Here is a 6000-nt window from a genome sequence, read left to right as displayed (position 1 = left end):
CTCACGATCCATTCTCCTCTCCTATCATAAACCTCCTTTCCCAGCTTCTTACTTCACCCCTCCCCCACTATATGGCTTCACCCATCACCTTTTAGCTTGTACTCCATCCTCTTCACCTCCCCCTCCCCCCCACCTTCTTATTCCAGTTTATTCCCCCTTCCTTTCTAGTCCTGATGAAATGTCGACAGTTTATTCCTTCCCGTCAATGCTTCCTGACCTGCTGAATGCCTGTGATGCATGATCCACCAGGACTGATACTGAGACACTTGCTGTTCGTGATATAGGTGAATGACTTAGATATGGAAATAGGAGGCAAGATCACTAGATTTATGGATGACATGAAGGTTGATAGAGTTGTTAGTATGAAATATACAGGGAGATACTGATGGGGTGATATCTCATTGAAACCAACCAAATATTGAAAGGCCTAGATAGAGTAGGTGTGGAGAGTGAAGAACTCCTGGACTAGAGGGCACAGTCTCAATGGAAGGATGTCTCCCTCAGAACAGAGATGAGGAATTGCTTTAGCCAGGGGATGGTGAAACTGTGGAATTCATTGCCCAAGATGGCTGTGGAGGTCAAGTCATTGGGTCTATTTAAAGCGGAGTTTGAAAGGTTCTTGATTAGCAAAGGCATCAAAGACTACAGGGAGAAGGTAGGAGAAAGGGAATGAGAGGGAAAATAAATCCCTGAGCAGACTGGGAATGCCCTAGCAGACTCGATGGGCCAAACGGCCAAATTCTGTTCCTCTGTGTAATGGTGTTGGTGAAATGTGCTGAAAAATGGCAGATGGAGTTTAATCTGGTCAAATGAGAGGTAAATGTATTTTGGGAGTAATCATAAGGCAAGGATATACAGCATGAATGAATGGTAGGAATAGAGGAACCTTGGAATGCCAGTCCATAGATCCTTGAAAGTGGAAACACTTAGATGATATGGTTCAGAAGACCTATGGGATACTGGCTTTCATTAGTCACGGCATTAAATACAGAAGCAGGAAGCTTTTGCTATAACTTTATAAAACCTTGATCAGACCTCAACCTGCCTGTGCTATGTACTGTGGGAAGGATGTGACAGTGCTGGAGAGAGTACCTAGGAAATTCACCAGGATGCTGCCTCAGTGATTATTTAGAGATACAGCATAGAGTTGGCCCCTCCAGCCCTTTGAGTCGCACGACTTGTGCATTCTACAGGGAGGGTGTATAGACTCCTTACAGATGACACTTGAATTGATCTCCAACACAAAAGTGTAATAGTGTCAAGCTAATGAACTACTTCTATTCTCCCTGGACCAGAGGATGTTAAGAGGGGACATTAATAGGGGGTATAAAATTATGAAAATAAGTTAGGACGGAGGTAATATTTCTCCATATCAGAAGTAAATAAAGCTAGAGGATATGTATGTAGGATAAGGGGGAAGAGCTTTGGAGGGAATCCGAAAGGGACCACCTTACCAAAAGTGTGGCAAGTAGCTGGAATACTCTGCCAGAGAGAGTGGTTGAAGCTGAGTGGCTGATGGCACTTGAACTGCTGAGGCACAGAAGGTTACAGGTTAAGTGCCAAGCGATGGGGTTAATGTTGATGGGTGCCCACTAGTTGATATGGATGTGATGGGCCAAATGGCCTGTTTCTATGCTGTACTATCATACTACTATGACTTAGAAACTCTGAGTTTAATGAAATAGATACCCAATTATTTCAAACTGCTGGTGGTTCATTCAATTCTTGTTTTAATTCAAATCAAATAGTTAAAAATACCTTTTAATTTGCATAGGTGATAATATTGATATAAACCAGCAAAGTCAGTATGAAAAGGTAGTGGAACTTGTATAAAAGAATTTACATATCAACCATTCAATAGTTTCTCAGGAATCATGACCCGCAGTTCAGAGGGCTGGGGTGGACACAAGACAAGACGAGATCATTTAATGTCGTTTCCAGCACACAAGTGTAAAGCTGAACAAAATAATTATTACTCCAGATCCAATGCAGCACAATAAGATAAAGAATACAATAATAAAAAATATAATAGATATAAATACATAAGATCGCTTATATACATACATGAATCATATGTCCATAAAGTGATGCTAGGCACAGGAGAGTCTATACATAAGGTGACTCTGACAGGAAATGATAAAGTAGTAGTGGTGGGGGTGTGGAGGGGTGGGTTAGTGGGTGGAGGTGTTGATCAGCCTTACTGCTTGGGGAAAGTAACTGTTTTTGAGTCTGGTGGTTCTGGCGTGGATGCTATGTAGCCTCCCCCCTGATGGGAGTGGGACAAACAGTCCATGAGCAGGGTGGGTGGGATCCTACATGATAGTACTGGAGTTGCAAACACGAGGAATTCTGCAGATGCTGGAAATTCAAGCAACACACATCAAAGTTGCTGGTGAACGCAGCAGGTCAGGCAGCATCTCTAGGAAGAGGTACAGTCGACGTTTCGGGCCGAGACCCTTCAGTTAGTCCTGACGAAGGGTCTCGGCCTGAAACGTCGACTGTACCTCTTCCTAGAGATGCTGCCTGGCCTGCTGCGTTCACCAGCAACTTTGATGTGTATTACTGGAGTTGGTTGTTTTTGTGTCCTTACACCTTTCCTGAAGTTGGGTTAAGAAGCAATTAAACTAGCAAACTAGCAAATGTGCCTAATCAGTGGTGCAGCTCACAAACAAGACTGTAATACACTGCCAGTTTTTCTGTTGGGTCAGCTTCAACTGTCTGGGATTCTGTCGGTGTGGAGTTTGCACATATGGTGACAGAGTAGCATAGTGGTTAGCGGTTCATTATTACAGCGACAGTGACCCCGGTTCAATTCCTGTCGCTGTCCGTAAGGAGTTTGTACGTTCTCCCCACATCCCAAAGACGTTTGAGTTAGTAGATTAATAGGTCACATAGATGTAATAGGGCGGAACAGGCTCATTGGGCGTGGTACCATGCTGTATCTCTAAATAAATAAGTAAGATTGTACATTCTCCCTGTGACTGTGTGTGTTTCCTCTCACTTCCCAAAGATGTAGGGGTTAGTCGGTTTATTGGTCAGATGGGTATAACTGGGCAGCAGGGGCTCATGGGCCACAAGAGCCTGGTACCACACTGTATCTCTAAATATATAGCATTTGCATCATTGTTCATATTGCTACAACCAAACCAGCACAGGTACCAGCCCTCCATGTACTGTGCTATTTTTTTTGTTTCAGTTTTATTTCCAAGAAAATCCCTATATGTGTGTTGGAATAAAGTGTACAGTATTTCAGAATGCTGACATTAGAACAACAATCAGTCGTGGTGGTTGTACGTAACACAAGACCATAAGATATCGGAGCAGAATGAGGCCATTCGGCCCATCAGTTCTGTTCTGCCATTTCATCATGGCTGATCCATTTCCCTCTTCAGCCCCATTCCCCTGCCTTCTCCTTGTAACTCTTCATGCCTTGACTAATAAAGAGTCTATCAACCTCTGCTTTAAGTATACCCAATGACCTGGCCTCCCACAGCTGCCCGTGGCAATGAATTCCACAGAGTCGCCATCCTCTGGCAAAAGAAATTCCTTCTCATTTCTGTTCTAAATGGGTGTCCCTCTATTCTGAGGCTGTACCCTCTGGTCCTAGCTTCTCCCGCCATAGGAAATACCCTCTCCATATCCACTCCATCAAAGCCTTTTAATATTCAATAGTTTTCATGGATGCCAATTAACTTTCCAAATGGTTTATTTTTCTGCACAAATTTATGTACTTAGGGATACAGTGGGAAACAGGCTCTCCCAGCCCAATGAGCCACACCACCCAGCAACCCACTTAGTTAACCCTAGCCTAATCGCAGGACAACCAGTTAACCTACCAACCGGTACGTCTTTGTACCACTGGAGGAAACTGGAGCACCCGGAGGAAACTCACACGCTCATAGGAAGGATGTACAAACTCCTTACAGAGGATGCTGCAATTGAACTCCAAATTCTGTTGCTCCGAACTGTAATAGAATTGCACTAACCACTACACTACCATAGTGCTCAAATGTTCATTTGTTTGTCAGCATTATTTTTAAAGTTTCTGTCCAGATTTTTATATTTGGGAGGGTAAACGAGTTAGGTGCAAATGATCCTGTGGCTCTGTTAAACTGACTGGCTTCCCCCCATCTTTAAAAAAAATAAAGTTTGTAAATATATTATGTCTAGGTTGCGTTTTATAGATTGCTATAGCTTGACAGAATGACACGTACTTACTTTCTTTTACATTATATTATAAACCAAAGCTGAGATTTATAAGTACTTTGCATTTTCAGTCAATTATGATACAAAGTAACAATTTTCAGACAAAGTTTGATCTGCATTCTCAAAACTGATTTCTTGAATATTAAAAAAAATTTTTAAAAAGGTTGTGTGTGTGTGTCGGAATGTGTATTACTGGAATTAAGACTTTTTTGAGATCCTTGCTTAAATATGTTGAAAATACCCTATCAAGGGAAGAAGTTTTGAAACGCTCTGCATCTCAGGAAGACATTCTGAAATATATTACCACTTCCCGTACCAATGGCTCTCCAGATCTGCTATTTACATTTCCTTTCAAATGTTAATCCCTTTTTCTTTAGAAGTTTAACAATGAATGTGATTTCACAGCACACCAAATTGTAACTGGTTGTTCCAATACAAATGTTCTGCCTCACCCACCCACCTCTTCCTCAACTCTCATCTGCCAGCTTGTACTCCTCATTCCCTCCCCCCCATCCCCACCTTCGTAGTCAGGCTTCTTCACCCTTCCTTTCCAGTCCCACCCCCACCCTCCCACTTCCCTCCTCACCTGGTCTCACCAATCACTGCCAGCTTGTACTCCTCCCTATCCTCCCACCTTCCGCCTCACTGATCTCACCCATCATCTGCCAGTTTGCACTCCTCCACCCCCATCTCCTTACTCGGGCTTCTTCCCACTTCCTTTCCAGTCCTCATGAAGGGTCTCATGATGAAACGTCAACTCTTTATTCCTCTCCATAGATGCTGCCTGACATGCTGAGTTCCTCCAGTGTTTTGTGCGTGTGTTACAATGAAAGCACACTGTCAACCTCTGCCTTTGTACCAGTGAAAACAGTCACTTCTCATTCACAAAATCAACTCTTCACTATCTTGAACACCTCTGGCCTTGGTTTTCTGAGTGTTTTGTGAAACTGAAGTTTTTCTTTACATTACTTACTTAGTTCCACAACCCCAAGGATCAAAATCAGAAGAGAAATTTGGTAATTCAAGTTTTGGTAAAACTTGACCTTAGACCCTTTGCAGAGTGCAGCAAGAGAACTGTTATTAGTGGTACTGGAACAGAAAGCAGACAGTTTAATTCAGCTCTAACATACACTTGTGTTGCTGTGTCATTGTGCCAGGTGGCCAACTGAATACAGGTTTGCCACATGTTCCTCACCTTGACAAGGGTCCAAGTCCTGGTCTTCAATAGTGGAAGATACCAAGAGAGAAGACATTTTTCTGTATGGGTAAAAAAAGATAACTAAACTCAACACAGCAAAAATTAGTCTTAAAGGGAACAACCTGATTTTCTCCATCACAGAACAAATGTACACGGGGGAGAAATGGGATGTGGGGAGAAAGGGAAAAATAGTTGAGTGATACTAACTGTGTACATGAGCTAAAGTAGAGAGTGCACCCTGTTTCCTTGTGAACTGGAGTTAGGATCCAATAACTTACTCTGGGAGTCCTGAATCTATGGAATTCTCCATCCCTAGAGATCTGTGGAGGTGGAGGTATTGAATTAATTCATAATAGAACAAAGTAACACAGTAAATAGGGACAGGAGTAGGCTGTTCCAATGTGCTCAGATCAAAATTATGGATGATTACCTCAGTGCTATTTTCCCGCACTATACCCACATCCTTGATTCTCCTAATTCTTAACCCATTGATCTCTGCTGTGAACGAATCTAATACAAACATCCACAGCCTTCTGGGATAGAGAATTACCAAAATTTACCACCCTTGTGGGTGAAAAGAATTCTCTCCATCTCAG

Source organism: Mobula hypostoma, chromosome 9, assembly GCF_963921235.1.
Source record: "Mobula hypostoma chromosome 9, sMobHyp1.1, whole genome shotgun sequence".
NCBI classification, from domain to species: Eukaryota; Metazoa; Chordata; class Chondrichthyes; order Myliobatiformes; family Myliobatidae; genus Mobula; species Mobula hypostoma.
The sequence above is the reverse complement of the archived record's forward strand: the minus strand, read 5'-3'. Positions refer to the sequence as shown.